Genomic DNA, 22,751 nt, shown 5'->3' on the forward strand with positions numbered 1-22,751 from the left:
ATGAAGATTACATATCACCTCTTCATTTTATTATCTTCTCTCTCAAACACACAGGACATGCACATGTATACACGCATATACACACACGTGTATACACACACCCACTCTACCTGACAATCGACACAATAGGACTGTGTGCCATTATCAGTATACTTTAGGCTCTTCCAATAGGACTGTGTGCATTCTCAGTATACCCCAGGCTCTTCCCATAGGACTGTGTGCATTCTCAGTATACCCCAGGCTCTTCCCATAGGACTGTGTGCATTCTCAGTATACCCCCAGGCTCTTCCCATAGGACTGTGTGCATTCTCAGTATACCCCAGGCTCTTCCAATAAGACCATGTGCATTCTCAGTATACCCCAGGCTCTTCCAGGCTCCCCACCTTGGCACAAACTATCCCTAGGCCTCACATACTTTCACCTAGTCCTTACCCAAGTAAGCACTTACTTTTCTTCCAGGACTCATGTCACATGCTATATGTTAGAGTTGGCTCTGGGATGCCTTTTTTGGGTCCTTATCCATGCTCTATCACCCACCAGCACCAGGAACACTCATGTTAGAAGGAATGCCCCCAAGGGCAGTAACCACATTTTATGACTTTGTATACTGGCTTCATTCTGCTAATACCCACAGCCTAGGAGGCATTTTGTTTTCATTTGTCTTGTCTTGTTTCGACATGGTCTCTTGTAACCCAAGCGAGTCTTGAATTCCATTTGTACCTTGATCCTTCTGTCCCTACCTCTAGAGTACTGGGATGTTGTGGAATAGAATATTTGTATAACTATGTAAAGATGTGTTGCTGTTTTACCTTGCCTGCCTAAGGCACCTGATCGATCTAATGAAAAGTTGAATGGCCAATAGCTAGGCAGAGAAGGGAGAGGCAGGGTTGGTGGGCAGAGAGAAAAGGGGAGCCAGCCAGCCAGCCAGCCAGTCAGCCCGCCAGCTGGTTACCAGCCAGCCAGACGTGGAAGAAACAGGAAAGCAGGATGGATAGTACGTGGATGAGGTAAACAAGCCTCGGGCAGCACACAGATTACTAGATATGGGTTTATTTAAGTTAAAGAAAGAAAAAAAAAGCTAGAGACAAACTAAGGTTGAGCATTTGTAATTAATCTCCGTTCATGATTTGGGGGGCTGGTGGTCGAAGAAAGCCAGGTACGCGGGAGTTACAGGCATGCGCCAACACACCTAGTTTTTTGCAGGGCTGGAGACTAAGCCCAGGGTTCACTGTAAGAGAGCCCTCTACCAGCTGAGGCACGTCCCGAGCCGGGAATAATCATTTTTCAGTAAGCATACAACTGAATGAATGTTCTATTCTCTTATTTGTGCCAAAGGAAAATAATAGGAAATTATAATGAAGCAAATAAGGACACCTGCAAAATAAGGACAGGTGTTTTAAATGACTTTTACTAAGCAGTGGCTGCAAAGAGCTGACAGTTCAGCTGCTGCAGACCTGACATCACCGTGACAAGATGCTGGGGAAAATCATCTTCAAAGGAACAAAGGTTGGTTTCACTTGCCAGCTCAGGGCTTCAGTGCATGGTCACTTGGCCCGTTTTCTTGGGCCTGTGTGGAGACAGAATGTAATAGCAGGAACCTATGGGACCGCAGAGCTTCGGGTTGTGTAGTTGCTGGGAAGCAGTGAGGGAGAAGAAAGGGGGCTGGAGTCCCATGATCCCTTTCAAGGTCACAGCCCCAGTGATCTAACTTCCCCGTTAGACTCCAGCTCCTAAAGCTTCCATCATGGGCTGCAACCAAGGTTTGGGCATGAGACTTTGTGAGAACATTCTAGATCCAGTCTATAACACAGGCCATTACTCTTCCACCCAAGCACGCCTCTACTCAGACCTGCAATACCAAAGAAAGTCAAGAAAATTAAACAGTTCGTGTCTAAGATACTATGCAGGCAGGATCTGGTGGTGCAGGCTTACAGTATCAGCTCCTAGGGAGGCTGAGGCAGGAGAATTGTCAGTTCAAGGTCAGCCTGGCCAACTTACTCTCGAAATAAAAAAATAAAAGGAGAGCTGGGGATACAGCTGGGTTGTAGAGTGTTTGCCCAGCATGTGTCATAGTGGGAGGGGACAGGTTCTAAACACTGAAAAATATTACTTAGAATCCTATAATCTTTGGAAAAGTGGTTTAATTCTTTCATTGGGTTTCACACCCTCTGAACAAAGGTGACTTGTTACACGGTTCAGCTTCTTCCTAGGAATCTTAGGTTGTGCATGTAGACTCAGGAAGAGCTGAGTCCCCGATCATCGCCGTGACTACAGCGCGTTCGGATCACTGCCTGGTGTCAGGGTCCCTTCTGCTAGCAACAATCTGAGATCAGACACCCAATTAGGATATTTTCAATAACAAAGCTAAGCAGCAGGTTTGGCTCACAGGGCTCAAAAGATGAATCCCAGGGCAGTTTCAGAGTCCTGGGCTTGGGTGCGCTCAGGCAGGCTGATGAGCTAAGTAGAGAGTGTAATGCTGTATATTTCTGTCCACGGCATCACAAATAGCAGATTCCCCAGAACCCCAAGGCTTCCATGAGTGGATTCAGCTCACTAGAAATGACTCAACAGGAAAACAGATTGACTGCTCTTACAGAGCTTAATGGCCTGTTGTCCCTGTCCCAGCCTCATGCTGATTGGTGGCCTGGTCCCCTGGGGCTCATAATACTTAGAGAGTATCTAGGAAGCTCCTGGGAGGGTTGTCTTGGAGATGGAGGATATAAGCACAGCATTCATGATGAGGAAGTGGGGAGCTGTTGGATCTGTGTGCTAGGAAGAAAATCTGAGGATTTGGACTCAATTGGGTCATCAAGAGGAAGCTTGCTTGCTCTAAGTCAACTCCACAACAATGAAGGGAGGGAGAAGCACCAAAGATCCAAGCGCCATCGTCTGTCTTCCAGGGTAGAAGTCCCAGAACTCAGGACAGAAACACGGAAGGATGTTGACAATGTGGGCGGGAGTGCCGAGGACAGTATCCACAGACTTAGATCCTGTGAGGTGTCATATACCTCCATCACTATGATGGGGTAGGACCATAGCTGCCTGTGGGCCCCACTGCAGCTTCGGTCTGGCATGTATTGCCTAGGCCCATGTGCTGAAGGCTGGGGCACCCAGTCGTCTTGTTGCTATGGGAGAGAGGAGGTGGAACCTTTAAGAGGTGAAGTAGGGGATCTTTAGGTTATTGGAAGCATGCCCTCCAAAGGGGATTGTGGGAGTCAGGTCATCTGATTCTCATTTGCTTCCTGGCGATAGAGTGAATGGTCCTCCCGACCCTTTTTAATAGTTTATCTTCTGTGTATCCATGTCTGTGCACCACATACATGCCTCATGTTTTCAGGAGAGGGTATCAGATCTCCTGGAACTGGAGTTAAGGATTTGCTCTGTGGGGGCAGGGAATCAAACCCAGGTCATTTGCAAAAGCAGCCAGTGTCCTTAACCACTGACCATTCTCTCTGGTCCCAAAATGAATGGTTCGGCTGTACCACATGCTTCTCCTCTCATGCCATGCCTCACTACAGGCCAGAAGCAATGGGGCAAAAAGACCACGGACTACAACCTCTAAAACTAGGAGCCTAAGGGCTCTATTTTCTCTAGATGCTGCTGTTGCTTCTTCTTCTTCTTTGTTTGTCTTCTTTTGTTTGTTTTGCTTTATTTTGCTTTTTTTGAGACAGGGTTTCTCCATGTAGCCCTTGCTGTCTTGGAACTCATTCTGGAGACCAGGCTGGCCTCGAACTCACAAAGATCTGTGTGCCTCTGCCTCCCAAGTTCTGGGAGTGGCTTGCACCACCACCATCTGACTTCAGTTGCTGTTTGTTTGTTTGTTTATTTATTTATTTATTTATTTATTATGTACACAGTGTTCTGTCTGCATGTATGCCTGCAGGCCAGAAGAGGGCACCAGATCTCACTACAGATGGTTGTGAGCCACCATATGGTTGCTGGGAATTGAACTCAGGACCTCCAGAAGAGCAGTCAGTGTTCTTAACGTCTGGGCCATCTCGCCAGCCCTGCTTCTTTATTTATTCATTTATTTATTTTTGGTATTGAGGACCAAGCCCTGGACCTCAGACATGGCAGCCAGGTGCTCTACCACTGAGCTATGCCTCAGCCCCCAAGATCTGTCACTGAAACCCCATTCTACTCATCCTCTTCCTGCCAATGTTTCATTGCTAATTCCACCACACAACTCCGCAGGATAATTTAATTAACAAGATCAGTGTAGTCCTGGAGGAATGAACAAAATCCAAATGTCTAAACTGTGTACCCAGAAGACATGCAGTACTTCATGAGTGACCCATGAAATGCAAACTAGAATATTGGAAAAATAAATCAATTGAACAGAAGAGAATAAATCCATTTGGCTTGTGTTGAGGCAAAGGGCACAACGGAAGTCCTCAGATTCATTAATGTCTGTTTAGAAAAATGAATAAAATAAATATCACTGGAAGGTGGCAGTAAGCAGCAAGGGCAGTCGGGGAGGCGGGACGACTGCTCGTTAACTCTGGAATTTTTGCTCCTTGTAGATGTTGCCATTTGCATTTGTTCGTTTTGTTTTTTGTTTTGTTTTGTTTCTCGAGACAGGGTTCCTCTGTGTAACCCTGTCTGTCCTGGAACTCACTCTCTCTGTAGAGCAGGCTGGCTTCGAACTCACAGAGATCCACCTGCCTCTGCCTCCCAAGAGCTGGGACTAAAGTCATGCGCTTTATCAGGTTGTGATTTGTACGTCTTCCTGTGCAGCTATTTCTGACTTATAGTGCAAAGACTTTTGGTGCGATGACGAAACCATTCTTCTATTCCATTGCTATCTAAATCATGGGCTCCTTTGAAAGACTGCTCAAATTAGTTTTAAGCTATATGGAAAGACATAATAATGAGAAAAAAGAGATTTTTTTTTCTTCCTAAATGTGATAAATTTGATCTATGTGATGATTTGGTTGTAAGAATGGAACAATTCTCAATATAACAAAGTAGAGATTTACCTGTCGTTGATGGACATCCTTGTTGGGCCTGAACTCCATCCCTCCCCATCCCCCCACCTCTGCCCAGGTTCTGCACTGTATCTGCTCTGTTAGAGTTAGGATGGACTGGCATTGATGTTTGGTGCCACTGCACCTGCTGTCACACCAAATGCACAACAGAACCCTTACAAAGTGGAACACTAGAAAAATTAAAAGATGAGTGACGGCTTGTCCTGGTTGTCAGCTTGATATCTGGATTCAACTAAACCCCAAGCCACGAGGCACTCCCGTGAGAGAGTTTCTTATTTGCATTATCTGAAGAAGGAAGAGCCACCATAAATGTTGGCAGCGAAAAAGGACAAACGACATAGAAGAAGGAAATTTTTGCTTTCTCTCATGCTTTTTTATTTATTTATTTATTTTTTGTGATAGGTTTTTCTCTGTGGAACCTTGACTGTCCTGGACCAGACTGGCCTCGAATTCACAAAACTCCACCTACCTCTGCCACCCAAATGCAGCGTGGGATTAAAGCGGCAAGCCAGTCACCACCAAGCTGCCTGCTCTCACTCTTGCTGACAAGATCATCTACTCTGTGGCTTTGGTAGGTATTCAACCCAACCTTTTCAGGATTCTAACATAGACTGAAGACAGCAGCTGTCCAGGATCCTCCAAGACTCCAGCACCAGACTGGGACTGCAGAGACATCCAGCCTCACAGTTGGAACCCTGCGGGGTTCTCAGCTTTTCTAGTGTGAGACAGCAACTGTTGGAGTTACTCAGACCACATACTGCAAACATCTAATAAATCCCCTTTGAATATATAACTAACTCCATCATCTCTGTTCCTTTAGAGGAGCCTGAAACAGCTACCTAGGGCTTACTTCTGGCTCGTTCATGAGCCCAGGTGTCTGTGTTCTATTTTTTTCCGTCACACTGTCCCAGTTACTCTCTTCCTTTCCTTTTCTTCTTCTTTGTTTATTTTGAGACAGGGTCTCTCTGTGTAGCTCTGACTGTCCTGGAACTCTCCTGTCCTGGCACAAGCTCTTGTAGACCAGGATGGCCTTGAACTCATGGAGTTTGGCCTGCCTCTGCCTCCCAAGTGCTGGAATTAAAGGTATGTACCACCATGCTAGGTTTCTTCCTTTTCTTCTTCTGCTCTTTCTCCTCTTCCTTTAAAAAAATTTAAATTTATGCCAGGTGGTGGTGGCACACGCCTTTAATCCCAGCACTTGGGAGGCAGAGCCAGGCGGATCTCTGTGAGTTTGAGGCCAACCTGGTCTACAAGAGCTAGTTCCAGGACTGGCACCAAAGCTACAAAGAAACCCTGTTTTAAAAAACCAAAAAAAACAAAAAACAAAAAACAAACCAAAAAACCATTTATTATCTTTAATTGTGTGTGCATGTGTGTGCATGCACATGAGTTGTTGATAATAGGTGGGTTGTCAATTGCCTGAGAGGTGGCTGGGAACAGAACTCTGGTCCCCTGGAGGAGCGGTATGTGTTCTTAATCACAGAGCCATCTCTCCAGTGCCCCCCCCCCCCCGCTTTCTCTAATTGGAAGTAAGCATTCTCAGAGAAGGGCTCCTTGAACCAAAAGGATGCTTCAGTTTCCTCTTCACCTTTAAAATGGTCATGTGTGGTGCTGTGGAGGCTCGCACCTTTAAGCCCAGCACTTGGGAGGCAAAGGTAAGTGGATCTCTATGAGTTCAAGGCCAGCCTGTGGGTCAACATGGTGCTTTCCAAGACAGTCAGAGCTACATAGACCCAGTCTCATAAAAAAAAAAAAAAAAGGCATGGCCATAGTGACCTGCAGGATTCCAGCCACACTCCTGAAGCTCGGCTCTGCTTCATGCAAAACTTGGACTACTGTGGCTGGGGTTGTTATTCCTGTCCCAGGAACCCTGAGCGGTGGAGTTCTGGGGGACACAGCACGCTGTGGGAGAGAGAGATGAGGGTTCTGACCTTATCTGAGGGTGCTGACAAAGTCTGTGGGGAAGGAGAGATATCCCATAGAGAAAGAGAGAGCACCTTTGCTTCTTCCTTTGTGAATTGTAAAGTGTGAGGAGCCAGCTAGATGGTTCCATGAATAAAGGCTCTTGTCGTTATGCCCGACAGCCTGAGATTTATACTAGAACTTGCAAGGCGGAAGAAGGGAACTGACTCCCCCAAGATACTCTTCAACCCTCTTCACACTAAATAAATAAATAAACGTGACTTTAAATTTTTAATTAAGAAAAGTTCTTTTTAAATTTTTTTAAACTTTATTATTTAAAAAAAACCCTTGCAAATAAATAAAAACTTCACACATAAAAATTAACTGGACCTGAAATCTATACAACTCAATAAACTTCTATATAATTAGAATAGAACAAAAACTTGAGATTTACTCAGTCATTTTTATTTATATATACATATGTGAACCTGTGTGTATGTGCACCACATGCATGCAGTGCCCAAGGCAGCCAGAAGAGGGCATCAGATTCCCTGGAACTAAGTGACAGACAGTTGTGAGCCACCGTATGGGTGCTGGGAACCGAATCTGGATCCTCTGCAAGAGCAGCAAATGCTCTTAGTAGCGAGACATCTCCACAAACCTTAACATAAAATTTAACTTTAAATTGTAATAGGACATAGTCTTCTAGGGACTTGTTGCTCAGTGAAGATTAACACATCAAAGCATATACTAACCTTTCCTCCTAATATTTGCAGAAGAATGTGTTGACCGTGTGACTGACATCTACAGCCGGATTTTGCCTATAAATATTGACATGGATCTCTAACTGGAAAAACAGGAGCATATCAGGAGCCCCTGCTGCTGAACAGATGTCCTAGTATTGTGGAAGAGGGGCAGCATGGGTGCCACCATGAGATCCGAGTTCAAATCCCAGCTTTACCATCATGGGCCAGTGACCTTGGCAAGGTACGTTCAAGTTTTCTTACCTTAAAATGAGAATACTATTGACCACGGGAGGAATGGGGTAGGGCTAGACATGCCAGGTGCTCAGTAAACTCCCCTCCTGCATATGGGCATATGACAAAGCCATTTGGGAGAAACAGTGCTTTGGAGGCATGCCTGTGTGTTCTAAAAGACAGAGTCCCCACATAGAAAGATGTGTCCCCTCTTTCCCTCCTTCTGTATCTGAAGGAAAGCTTGGTGGGGAGCGTTCCTTCACTGATGATCCTGATGGCCGCTGACCCTTTTCTGTGGGCTGGCATCTTCGCCCATTTCCTGTTGCTGCGACTGAATGCCACAGCCGAATAACTTACAGAGAAAACAATGTTCTTTAGCACCTGTCTTGGAAGGTTTGGAAGTTTAGGATCAGGCAGCTCCATTTGGAATGGGGCTCCCTGCTAGTGGGGACTCTGCAGATCCTGGGGTGATGCTGGGTGTTACAGTGCCAATCCTTCCCTGTCTCATAAGTCTCCTGTGTCAGGGACCCACCCGAAGTGGCTCATCTCATGGCTTTATTATAACTCGAATACCCGAGGAAGTTGCTTTAGCAACTTGATCACTCCCATGTTTCAGATGAGGAAGCAGAGGCCATAGAGGCCCAGCAATGACCTGAAGTCACACATTTTCCCTTAAGTAGGGCTATTACCTCTGTATGTGGCTGTGTCCAGGCCACCCTCTTTGGGAAGTTTGTCGTAAGGGGGGGACACTGGGTTCCTATTCCGGAGGTCATTGTTCCAGCTGTGGAGGAAGCTGTTTATCAGGCCCCTGGCTTATACTGACATCTGACGTCCTGGGTTTGTAGCTCAGCAGCAGGACCCCAGTCTGACTCTCAGGCTTCCTGCTCACCCGGGTCCGAGCTAGCTGCAAAGGGACACGACAGCCTTGCTGAGTATGTTGGGGATCACCTGGTGGGCTGCTAAGAGGCTAGGGCTGGGTGTGGCGCCCTAAAGGGACTGCATCTGGATCTTCTCAGCACCATGACCGTTATCCCTTGAGCCATTTTTTTGAAAGCCACTCTGGGATGGGTGGGAGGTGAGAGACAGGTGGCGGGGAAAGCTTCCTGGTCCTGGGGGGCCCCCACTGGACATATTCTCTATTCAGCTTTCCTTTGACTAGCACCCTGGGAAGCTGTCCCCAGTGACTCAGGCCTCCTTTCCCTCAGGACACAGCCCTGCAGATCTGAGGGAGGAGGAGCATGACTGAATGTAACCTCAGATTCCCAGGGGCTCTGGGAGCCAGAGGCTTACCACCAAGAGTAGAGAGGCCAGAGGCAGAAACCACAAGGCATATTCAGGAGTTAAAGGCCCCCTGCCTCCTACCAATAGATCCAGAACTGCATCAAGAACATGTGTATGTATGTGTGTATGTATGGGTGTGTATGTTATGTGTGCATCCATGGGTTTCTCTGAGTGTGTACATTAGAGTATGCAAGGGTCTGTTTGTATGTGTGCAAGTGTATGTGTAAGTTTCTGTATGTACAAGTGCATATGTGCATAAGTATGTGCATGTATACATTTGTGAATGCATAAATATGTGTATGTGTGAGTCTGTGTATATGTGTGCGTATGTGAGTCTGCCCATGTGCATGTGTTCATGTTCATGTGTGCATGTGTGAGTCTGTGTGTGTCTGTAGAATCTCTGTGTATATATATATATGCATGTGTAGGTGTGGGACTATATGTGTGTATGTTCATGTGCATGTGTGCATGTGTGGATTTGTTTGTGTGAATATATATAGATGTGTGTCTGCATGCATATACATATGTGTGTGAATATGTGTGTGTTGTATGTGTGTGTATTGCATGTGTGTTTGAGTATGTATATGTCCATGTGTATATGTATGCTGTATGCGGGCTAAGAGTTTAAAAAAAAAGGCTAATGAGCTGGGTGGTAGTGGTGTACGCCTTTAATCCCAGCACCTAGGAAGCAGAGGCAGGCGGGTCTCTGTGAGTTCAAGGCCAGCCTGGCCTATAAGAGCTAGTTCCAGGACAGGCTCCAAAAGCTACAGAGAAACCCTGTCTTGAAAAACAAAACAAAACAAAACAAAAGCTTAATGAGCGTCTCGATATGGGGCTAAGGACAGACTGGTCACGTGTATAGTGCAGTGATAAAGATAATGGGCCCTTTCAGCTTCCATGGTTACTAAGTGTGACCTATCATGCATTAGGGCACATTAGACTGTGTTCTCCAGGAAACCAGGATAGACAGGAGGGATCCACACCTTCAAGAATCACCAGACCAACATCAGTGTCCACCTAGGTGTAGACAGATGGTTTGGGGGATTAGGACGGCAATTGGCTCATGCAATCATGGAAGCAGACAGGCTCTGTGTTCCGCAAGCTGGAGCCCCAGGAAAGCTGAGGTTATAGAGCCCAAAGTCTGTAGCAGAACTCTCTCCTGCTTCTCTTCTTTTCACTTGGGCCTTCACTTGATTGGAGAACCCCTCCCACCCTGGAGAGCAATCTGCTTCACTCCACCCACAATCCAGAGTGTTCACGTTGTCCACTCTACAGCCACATCACAGATAAACCCAGGTTGATGTCTGACCCATACAGGAGTGCCTGGTGGCCATGCAATGTGGATGAACAGCTGAGCTGTTACACAGCAATCATCTGGCTCCCCCACGCTTAGTGCTTGCCTCTCTCACCATTGCCTTTTGATGGAAGCGGAAAAGGAGGCTCAGAGAAGTTGATTAACTATCTCATGGTCTGTCAGTAAGTGGCACAGCTAATACTGAAATCTGAACCTTTGTGGTTTTGAGGTCTCTGTGCTATGTAACATCTAATGTGCTATGTAACATACTAATCATCTGGTCATCTGTGTACCAGTGAGTGTTCTAGAACCTGCTCCCTTCTCCTAACCAGTCCCCGACTATTGCACAGATAGAATGACCAGATGATTTACTAAAGTGTGTCTTGAGAGGCAATTGAGTCACAGACTGAGGAGAGCTAGAGGGCTAAGGTGGGGGCCTTTGTCCTCACAAGACACTGAGACAGGTTGCCATGTCCAGCTGCTTGGGAGAAGTGGGTCCGGTGGCTCACCCACACCGTCTATGTACAGACTCACTGCAGGTGGAGTTTGCAGACTGAGAGTTACAGGAAAATAGCAAAGGCAGCCGTGCCTGTTTAGTGATGATAGGTTGATAAGTCCGTGACAATGACAGCAGCCAGGTCCAGGGGAGGCAAGCCCTTTGAGAAACACGGATGTGCAGCAGAGTCGGGGAGGGGCATGGTCTGTTCTGTGAAGGAGCAGCTGAGGGCCCCGGTGCAACTTCATGATGCAGTGTGCAAGGGAACGGCGAAGATGGGGGAAGCATGTCCTGTGTCCTCTAGACAGCACAGCCGTAGAAGGAGCAGAGCTCAGAAGATGCAGCAGAGACAGTTTGAAAGTCGAGTGTGCTGGGGAAGCGCCTGACACCGAAGGGACTAGGGGTGTCAAAGGTGACCTGGCATCTGCAGCACGGGCGAGTTGGAGAATCCCAGCAGAGGAATGGGTGGAGAAAGGTCCCACATTCAGAGGCAAGAAGATGCCTCTGCTCAGGTTAGAAGGAGGAGGCAGCGATTTGGAGAGTGTAGGGCCATGCAGATTTTTGAAGTCCCTTGAGAGTACAGGCAGTGGCTTTAGCAAATGTGGCACTGCTTGTGCCAAAGGGCAGACAGTGTGACTCAGAGGGCTCAGAGTTAGCACCAATCCCTTTTCCTTGTAAGGATGTTTGATTTCATAATAATCTCAGCTTTACAAAGAGATAGTCTATGCTGTTAAGACTCCATTTGTTCCAGCTGAAGGGTTAGATCCGTACCCTAAGAAGCGGTGTTTTGTTTTTAGAGTATGTGGTGTGTGTGTGGTGGTGTATTCATGTGAATGTGTGTGCGATCTATGCGGGTCTACATGTCTGTGTATGTAGTATATGTTGATGTGCGTTTATGTGGTGCATGTGTATATGTCTGTGTATGTAGTATATGTTGATTTGCATTTGTGTGGTGTATGTGGGTATGCATGTGTGTATGTGTGGTGTATGCATGTGGATGTATATGTATGTGTGGTGTATGTGTGAATATGTATACATGTGCTGCATGTATGTATATGGTGTATGTGGATATGCAAATGTGTGGCGCATGTGTTGCATGTTTAAGTATGTGTATATGTACTGTATGTATGTATGGTGTATGTGGGTATGCATGTGTGTATGGTGTATGTGTGTGTATATATGTATGCAGGCACACTGTCTGTGCGTGACCGGGGGCAGAGGTCAGTGTTAAGTATCTCCCTATACCACTTTCATCTTATTGCTTTTCTTTATCAAAAAATATAGTATTTTAAAATGCATTCTTTGAGAATTTCATACCACCTTATTACTGTTCTATGTTTATTTATTTTATTTGTACATATATGTGCCTACATGAATCGTGTGCACATATGTATGCTGGGTACCTGTGGCACTGAGAAGATTGGATCCCCAGAATTGGAGGTACATGTAGCTACGGGTTCCCTGACATGAGTGCTGGGAACCCAGGTCCTCTGCAAGAGCAAGCAGTGCCCTCACACTCTCGCCATCTCTTAGGGCCGTACCTTATTGTTTTTGAGACAGGAGCTCTCCCTGGATCTGAAGCTCCACATCTCAGCTGAACCTGTAAACAACCAGGACCTGTCTGGTTCCTGGAGCCGAGTGGTTACAGGCAGGTACTGCCCTGCCTGGCTTTCACGTGGGTGCTGGTGATCTGAACTCAGGTCCTGTGTTTAGGTAGCATACATGTTACCCACTGAGCTAGCTTCCCAGCCCGTTTTTAGTTTTATAACAATTCTGCCTTTGCTGGGTGCCACTTCACCAAGGCGGTGCAGCAAGTTTATGTCCTGTGTGCTCGACAGACACATTTTCGTCTATGTGCCCTTCCGAATCTATAGGCGACTACCATTCCTCTCTCTAGAGGGACTAGCGGACTTTAGAAGAGGCTGTCTCTTTAATTTGTTGACAGTTTTGTTTTGAGTCTGGGTCTCGTGTAGCCCAGGTTGGACCGGGACTCATGACCTTCCTGCCTCTGCTTCCTGAGTGCATGCTCCACCGCTGCCACCACCACCACCGCCACCACCACCACCACCACCACCACTACCCAGCTTTCTTTTTTTGAGACAGCATTTCACACTGTAGCTCAGAAGCCCAGATTAACCTAAAAATCTCTATGTAGCCCAGCCTGGCCTTAACTCATGACAATTCTCCTGTCTCAGCCTCCAAGTGCTGGAATGACAGACTTGTGCCAACATGCCTAGCCTTGCATGGTTTTCTAAGGCTGCTAGGATGAATTATCAAAGACTTGCTAATTCCATCAACAGAGATAGATGTGTTACCTCCTATTATGGAAGCTGGTCTCCTTGGTCTTCCATTGGAATTTGAGCCAAGGGCTGGAGTAGTAACACAGCAGCACTGTGTCAGCTGGAGGCCCAGGGCTCCAGCCTACACCACAAAGAGAAAAAAAAAAAAAAAGACACCTTAACTATCGGAAAGCCCATATGACAATAGGTGCTGACCCACACCCACCTTGATAGCAGAACTACAGAGCAATCCTGGCCCCCTAAAGTTCTCCTCGGCACCACCTGTTCACCCCACTCCCTTTACTTTTGCACTACTTACTGTGTTCATAATTTTGCCTCCTCTAGAATGTCACGTGGTTAATGACACATGCATCTAAGAGTCGTCTTTGTCTTTATTGTGGTTTTGAAGCTCCAGTCTCACACGATAGCCGTGGCTGGCCTTGAGTAGGCAGCCTGCCTCAGCCTCTCAAGTGCTAGAGCTGTAGGTAGGTGCCAGCACGCTTGACCCTCTGTGACTTTGGATGGCTTGTTTCCTGGGCTGAATCATGCCCCATGTCTAGCAGGAGCACATTCGCTTATCAGCCTGTCCGGTGATGGACGCTTCTATGACCACTACTGCTGTCAGGGACACCATCATACATGGGAATTCTCGTCTGGATCTGCTTCCATACCCGGGAACAGGATTGCTAGATCGTGGGGTAACTTCAGCCTTTTGAAGAACCGCTCTCCAAGGCGGCTGTGCCAGTTTATGTTGGCATCAGCAATGTGTGAGGGTTCTAGTTTCCCACATCCTTTAAGACTTGCTATGATCTGTCTTTGGACAGTCAGGTGGCTGTGATAAGGGTCCATTGCCCAATGGTTTCTTTTTCTTTTCTTTCAGAGCATTGTCACATGTTCATGTGGAGTACATTTGGTATGCACGTATGTATGTGCACAACATGTGTGTGTGTGTGTGGTTGCATGTGGGGAGGCCCAAGACTGATTTTGAGAACCAGCATTAATTGCTCATTCACCAGGTTTTGTTGAGGCAGGGTCTCTCAGGAGAGCCCAGAGCCAATATGATGAGTCTGGCTAGCCAGCTTGTCCTGAGAATCCCCTGCCTCTGCCTCCTGCTGTTGGAATTCTAGATAGGCTGACTGTCCCCCTTCTGGCATGGGTTCCGGGGATCTGAACTCTGGTCCTCACGCTTGCATGGCAAGCGCTTTAACTGCCAAGCTATCTCCTCATCCCAGTCATACTCTGTACAGTGTCTGTTCTCCTCCAGCGAGCAAGCTAAGCTTGTATTTGTATTTAAGGCTCCGTTGATCTAGCTGAGCATTACAGACACACGTAGTCTTAGAAAAGAAGTTTTGAGCCTCGTGTGCAGTCTGTCTGAACGGCACCTCTCTTCTGGAGAGGCAGCCTCTGTTATCCTTTGACACATCGCAGCGTATTCCTGACTTTTTCTTTGTGTTCCAGAAGGTAAATAGCATTTTACAGCTTCCTTTTGCTGTTTCCTCGATGCTCAGAAGACTGAATCTCACACATGTCAGTGTCCGACTGACAGGACAGGGCGGGGGTCCCCACAATGGCCGCAGTGATCAGCTGTTAGGAGAGTCTGTCCTCCACATGGAGATGGCGGTCACAGACCCTCTCCTTGTTCTTGGGAAGGCTATGGTGTACGTATGATTGTGTCTTAGGGATCTTGCAATAGGCTCTAACTCCAATCCTACGGGGCCATCCCAAGCTGTGGTGTACCCTTTTGTCGGCTCCTCTACCCCCACTTGAACGGAAGTGTTTGCCTAAGCGCTGAGACTTAGCCTGTGAACGGCATACAAACAAAATCACTCATCGGGTGACTGATTTAGATGCTCAGAAATAGGCCTCAGCCAAGTCACTTTTCCCACACTGACATGCAAATCCAACCGCCCACGACACCAGCTGAATCAAGCGCTCCAGCGACTCTACCCACAGTGCGCTTGTTCAGCAAAGCAGCCATAATCATCGCAGCTTTCTCTCTCTCTCTCTGTCTGCATCCTTTCACCGGAAGGAATATCTCTCCACCGCCCCCCCTCCCCCGTTTAATTCTTCCGCCCCTTGTTTTTTACCTCAAGCATTGGCAAAGGACAGGGGTGTTGGAGTTCTCCCTTCCCAACGGAATGATTCTAACCTACACGTGCAGATGGCAGCTCCCTCTAGTATGACACAACCCTTTCTCTGACTCCGTGAGGCGGCAGCTCATTGTAGACCCTAAGTATGGCTTGTCTTCCCATTTCCTGGCCTTTGTTCATGCCCTTCCTGCCGGAACTCCTTTGGCCATCAAAACCTTACCCTATCTGAAAGGGTCATCTAAAACCCCCCCTCCTCCACACAGTATCCTCTGATCTTGTCCCCTCCCCTGAGCACAGGGCAGGCACTTAGAAAGATGTGTTTGTTGCATGAGAGAATGAAAGAGGGAAGGAGCAGAACATTCACAGCCTCCATGGTTCTTCCTAGCTTTTATGAGAGTAAAATATTAGAATTTTAGCAGACCTGAGGTCCATCCAGTTCCCCAGGTAAGAGCTAATAATGCCTGTTGGAGGGCAGATGAAATCATTAATTGCAAGTTTTCCGTTCCCTACTCTGTGCTGGGAAGCTGGAGGAAAAGCGATACTTCACAGGGCCACTTGGTTATGACTCTTGTCACATGCCCATGAGGACAGATTCTTCCTGATGTGTTTGGTGTTCAAAAACACTGCTTTAAAGGGACCAGTGGGGGTCAAGGTTGCATATGTTTCTTTCTGAGTGTGTTGTGAACCCGATGGCAAAGTCAAGCTTCTCAGGCCAGGAAGTCAAGGCCTTGCATGGCCAGGGTCCCTGGCAGCTATGTCTCTGGTCCCCAGAGCAGGGTACTGAATTGGGGCACAGAGAAACTTCTAGGGGCTTTATTGTGACTACCTTTCTTTTCTGCAACCTTGGATGACCCCATTGGGTGTCTACAGTTGCATGTGGCTCTGTTCTTCTGAAATGATGTCCTTTTGTTGTGGACTGAATGTATCCCCTGGAATCCTAAACTGCAATCTTAATCCACAGTACCTCAGAATGTAACATTTGTGTTATGCCCAAATCCACTAAGTCCCCTCAAGGCCAACAAGGAAACCAAGTCCCATAGGTAAAAGCAAAGAGCCTTTATTTTAATCAAATTTACAAACTCAGTCTCTCCGCACGTCCAATGTATTGGAATAACCGGAGAGCCCCAAGCTCAATTAGAATAGGGTTTTTATAGTAGTAAAGGTGGGGGTGAGGGGTTTCTGAGGTTTAGGGCCCCCCTGATTGGCTGACAATTTGTCTAGGGATGTCCTGTTGAGATGCGCTGGCAGGTGTCTCTGTCTACAGTGCTTGGAATGCCAGGCATTTCCTTTGAATGGTCTGCTCTCGGGTGGGGGTGGGGCAGTCTCGGCTTGTAGTTTCTCCGGCAGCCAGGCATTGTCTCAGAGTAAACTGTTGAGACTCCAGACTCCATTTAAATTCATCAATGGCCAGAGTCCCAGGTGATAGTGGTTGGAAGTAAAGAACTTCCTTTGGGTGACCTGCCCAGACTTAGCTTGTCATGGCTGGCCCCCACAATTTGGAGTCTGGGTCTTTGACAAGGTAATGAAATTAAAACAAGTTCATAGCATAGACCTGGTGTGACTAGCATCCTTACAGAAAAGGATAGTGGCCGGTCAGTGGTAGCAGTGGTGAACACCTTTAATCTTAGCACTCAGAGGCAGAGACAGGTGGATCTCTGAGTTCAAGGCCAGCCTGGTCTACAGAGTGAGTTCTAGTTCTAGGACAGCCAGGACTACTCAGAGATCCCCACCAACACCACGAAAAAAAAGAAAAAGAAACAAAAAGTGGTGATGAAAAGACAACTTTTTTCTTATCTCCACATTTCCTTTTTTCAACTTTTTAAAAAAAATTTGTTATTGATTCTTTGTGGGTTTCACATCATGTATCTGGATCCCACTCACCTCTCGGTCCCTTCACATTTGCCCTTTGTCCTTACAACCTTCCCCCCTCAAAATAAAATAAAATTAAAAAGAAAAACAAAACAAAACAAAAGCCAACCAAACTAACATACAAAGAAAAAATAATTAAATAAACAAAAGTCTCACTACTGTAAGCAGAGACCCAAATAATTACACAGAAACTATATTAATTGCAACACTGTTTGCTGATGGCTCAGGCATATTCCTAGCTAGCTTTTACATCTTAAATTAACCCATTTCTATTTGTCTATGTATTGCCATGTGGCTGTGGCATAACCTCATTTTCTACACGTCTTGTTTCCTTGGCGGCTGGCTGGCTGGTGTCTCTTTTCTGTCGGTCCTCTTCCCAGAATTCTCTTAGTCTGATTGCCCTGCCTATATTTCCTGCCTGGCAACTGGCCAATCCGCATTTTATTAAACTAAGACAAGTGACAAATCTTTACAGTGTACAAAAGAATTATCCCACAGAACACTGTGGAAGTAACACAGTAGTCACACAGTGTAACACAGTGCGTCACACAGTATATCTTTAGTCTATACATCCTTACTTGTTAAAGTGTTGCCATGAGTCAATTGGTCTGGTTCCAGGCCTTTGGTTTCTATATGCTATCAGTGCTGGGCACTCACAGGGGACTCCTCTTGGATATCCTGCTATTGCCCTGTGTTGTGGAGATCCTGCAGCTTTGGATCTGCAGATCCAGATGTCCGCGCTCCCCCACCCTCCAATAAACATCTTGCACTAATTCTGTTGCAAATAATATATTCTCTTAGTGGTACACCTTTCAGGGTCTGCGGAAAGGTAACCACTTGGCTTTTTTAATCTTTTCGTTGGTGCCAAAGACTCACTAGGCTCTCCTGGCATTTGGTCTGGCCATGCTGGGATCCTACATGTCCCCTCCACCCGCAATAGATCTGCTCTCTCTGTTTGTTTCTGTCACCCTAAACTGTGTAAATGCCGTGTCCATACATTGTTGCAATGTGCAAGCCAGAGGCCAGCAGCAGCGCTCCCAGCTCCCAATCCCCCCCTCCACCCTGTCCCCCCGTTCTCCCATGCAGTGTCTGCTGATCTAACCCTCAATACAGTATGCAGGGATCATTAGTCTATGAATCTGATTCCAAATTCTAGAGTCTGTTACTTCAGCTTCGGCTTCCCTCTGCCTGCGGTACCTTCCACATAGGCATGTCTATGTGGTCACATATGTGCTTGTCTGGTTCTGCTGCATGCGCATGGACCCCTCTTTCCTCTTCTGCTCCGCACTGGTTTTCTCTTGCCCTGCAGCCCCCCTGCAGATCCACTACATCATCTCTCCTTTCTGGCCTGCAGTTCTGCAACCTGCTTCACCCGCAGGGTTCCACTTTGTTGCCCCCACTCTTTCTTCCTCCACGGACTCAGATTTTATTTTCATCCCTTGACCTCAATACAAATCCAAACCGAAAGACTTGATTTCCAAACTCTCACAAATTGTTAACAGCTGTTACTGCCACAAAAAAACGGTCCCCAATTTTTTTATACCTAAACTTGCTCTGCTACATTCCCAAAGTCTCTTACCTCTAAGGTTCTACTTCCCCACTCTTCAAAATCTGCTCTGCATTGTAAGATTATGTTCTTCAACTCTTAGCTCAGGATTTGTAAATTGCTCTCCTGACACGGTTTAAAATCTATATAATTTGTAACGAAGTGTGTTTCCCATGGAAAGTTTTGTTCCTCTGTTTCTTTAGTAAGTCTGTCTGTGGGTTCTGGTGTGTCCATAAGGATTGTTTAAATATGACATGGGGACAAAAATAGGTCAGGTATTTTTATTGTCTTCGCTGCCACCAGCCACCAGCCACCACATGGTTGCTTTTATGGCTGGACCCCAGACAATATCTCTGAGCCCCTGGTCCCTGGATTTCGGTTAGCAGTAGTTTAGGTGCCTTTTTGGTGTGGATTGCATTAGAGTTGTCTTATGCTGTTCTAGGTCCTTGGAAAGTTGGCTCTAGAGTTGGGTTCTGGCTCCCTCTTCTCTAGACTCAAGCATGTTTAAAGGCTTCCTCTAGGGCCCGTGTCAGGTTGAGTCACTTGGCACTGAGAGCAAAGCAGAACAGCCCCCCCCCTCAAAATTAGACTTTGTTTATGTGAACATTCTAAACCTCAAGATTTATACACTCATTTTATTGGATAAGGTTAAAAAAAATCTATAAAATCTATGGAGAAGGTTAACTTAAGACGAGTAACATGTGGTTGGTAGTTAAACATCTGTGCACAGATAATCTTAAAGAAAGCATGTGGCGTGATTCCATTTTGGGATATAAACATCATGTGGCTTGCTGCCCTCATTCAGCAGCCACGTGGCTGACTGGTCACCATCGTGGCTAACGTTGGAGAAGATGGATGTCATGTGACTTCACAGACATCTTAATTAAAGGTGACCACATGGAGTGGGGCTACCAAGGAGGACACAATAGGTCTCCAAGATATTTTATATTAGAATGGATTTTTGTGTGATAATTCCTGTCTTATCCTAAACACAGTTCATGACTAAATCCCAGACATTAAATATTAAATAGTTTGCCCTACTAGACCTTGTTTTTGCCTTGTGTGAATTACAGTTGTGTCTTGTTTTTTCCCGCTTGAAGTAAAAAAGAGTACTTTCTTTTTGAGAGATTTTAAACCCTTTAAGAGAAAATTTTGGAATTTTACAAAACATTGAAATTGCAAAACATACTGAATATGTTTTAAGAAACAGCTTTTAAAAATATTTAAATTTACAATGCTATTAATCATTTTGAGTTTGTAAAATATTTTATTATAATATACAGTCTTGATAAATAGGCAGCTTTTTAAAAAATATTTATTTATTATGTATACAGTGCTCAGTCTGCATATTTTTCTGCACGCCAGATGAGGGCATCAGATCTCATTATAGATGGTTGTGAGCCCCCATGAGGTCGTTGGAAATTGAACTCAGGACCTCTGGAAGAACAGGCAATGCTCTTAACCTCTGAGCCATCTCTCCAGCCCTACATAGGCAGCTTTAACAGCAGCAAGCACCCAGCTCCTCTCCCAAGACTTCAGCTGTTTCCTTTGTTCTCTTCATGTTTAAAATTCAGAACACAGGCCTTGCTTTCCTAAGAGCTACTCCTAGATTTAAACACAGTTTACCTTACTATCAGACTCCAAAAAGGCAGGCAAATGATGTGGGATTCCCCTCTGTATGCTATGAATATGTTTTATTACTTTTGGTTAATAAAGAAACTACTTTGACCTATGACAGGGCAGAATATAGGTAGACAGGAAAACTAAACCGAATGCAGGGAGAAAGAAGGCAGAGTCAGAGAGACACCATGTAGCTGCTGAAGGAGAATGGCTCCAGAAACTTACCTGTCAGTCATGGCCTTGTGGCAACACACAGATCAATAAAGATAGATTAGTATGAGATGTAGGAACTAGTTAGAAATATGCCTGAGCTATTGGCTAAACAATGTTGTAATTAATATAATTTCTGTGTGATTATTCAGGTCAGGGCAGTCTGGAAATCAATGCACAGTCTCTGTTTACAGGTAAACTCACAAAACAGATTTCAATGTAACTTTTTACAATTTCTTTAGTTAAAGGAAAACCTTTTCCAATGTCTGCTTTCTGCAATCAACCACCTGTTTCTTATGATGAATGAACAAATAAAAAAGGTGTAAAGTTTATATAAGGTCTGAGGATATGAAAGCTTAAGTTATGAGGATTGAAGAAAATATTTTAGGGTCTAAGACAGTGTTTTAGGGTATGTATGAATGTCTGAGGACATGAAGAAAGTAACTTAAGGTGTGTAGGTGCAAGTTAGAGAGGTCTAAGGACATAAGACTGGGTTGCAAGGATGTGAGAATGTGTTTTCCTTTTGTTTCATTTCGTCTTGTTTTCTGGCTTTCCAAGACAGGGTTTCTCTGTAGCTTTGGAGGTTGTCCTAGAACTCACTCTGTAGATCAGGCCGGCCTTAAACTCACAGAGATTGACCTGTCTCTGCCTCCTGGGTGCTGAGATTAAAGGCTTGCGCCACCACCACTTGACTGAGAAAGTGTTTTGGTGTATGTGGATGGATACAATTTGTTAAGAAATAAAAAGATTGCTTAAGGTTTATTAAAAAAGGTTTTTCTTTCCCTCACTATGCTATTGTTATCCTAAGACTTCAGAAGTGCAGAGTTTTACCATTCACCAATGGAATTCTGTTACGCTATTAATCTAGCTCTGATAAAACACCGACTACTGTTGTCATAGTCATAAACTCAAGATTTTAAATTCCCTTTGGCTGTCCTCTAAATATAGATTTAAAGGTGCATCTCATCAGACTAAAGCCATCTCTAACCAATCCATATCTGATTCTCTGGACAGAGGAAAAAATGCTCATGGATTTTAACCCAACATTATAGCTTTTGCTAGGACTCAAAAGCATGAGTCCACTTCAGCTGTTTTACAGACACCAGTTAACTGACTTTTCTACAATGTGGACTTCAAAACAATGGTTAGGCTAATAGATCTAAAACTTTTGTCTCCTTTAGTCAACTAAAGTTCATATAAACTTCAGGAAATCAAAAAAGGTCATAAGGCTTAGATCCACTTATCAACAGGCCAAATGGAACGGTTCCAAGTGTAAGATTTTTCTTAATTTCATGAATTTTAACTCCTGTCCCTTATCTATATCTCAGCAAATTTCCACTTCGCTGACGGACACGTTATCCAGGGAGCTCCTGCAAGCTGCAAGCTTCTGAGCTCTGGACTTGCTGGAAGTTGATAGGAATCAGTCCCGCTGACGTCATTCTCCCCATCCCTTCACCTGCATCAGCTAATCAGATGCTTCTGATAAATGCCCATTGCCAGCCTTTGAGTAGCCTTTCATGGGCCCTGACAACCGACGCCCATTTCACCTGGAAGCAGCTACGGAACAAAGCACATTGCCCTTGCCCTTGCCCCTGCCCCATAACAGGCTGGAAAAGGCTTAAGTCAGAAGGAAACTCCCTGACATTGGATACAAAATGGCTACCAATAATGCCAATCGATATACCAGGAAAAATGGGCTCAGATTTATCAGCAGGTAGCTTCATTAGCTAAAATGGTTCTACAGTATGATAGGACACTTGGCCTGCTTTTTGTAAAACAAAGGGATATTATCCATCATAGGGCCTTTGGCCCTTCTTCTTTCTGCTCATTTCTGTTGGCTCTTACGTAATTGATGCAGTAACCGAACGATATTTCCTATTTGGGTACCATTCAGCTGATAGATATTAGATCCAAATGTAAACTGGTACACATCATAGAGTCAATGATTTGACCCAGAATACAACTTCAGGGGGATTGTTAGACCCTAAGTTAACTTGTAAACTCCACCTGTCCAAGAACCAGGTAACTTCCTGGAACTCTGGGAGTTGTAGTTCTTGAAAAACAGCAACAAAACCTCGTGGAAAAATACAGTGTCCTATGAGTTTTGTCCATATAAGCCCTGACAACATTCATCTCCAGGCCACACAGCTGGAAAGTTTCCAGATGATGGTCCTGACTAAATTCCATCTTGGTCAATAC

The sequence above is a fragment of the Myodes glareolus genome, chromosome 2, assembly GCF_982192425.1.
Source record: "Myodes glareolus chromosome 2, mMyoGla1.1, whole genome shotgun sequence".
In the NCBI taxonomy this organism is placed as follows: domain Eukaryota; kingdom Metazoa; phylum Chordata; class Mammalia; order Rodentia; family Cricetidae; genus Myodes; species Myodes glareolus.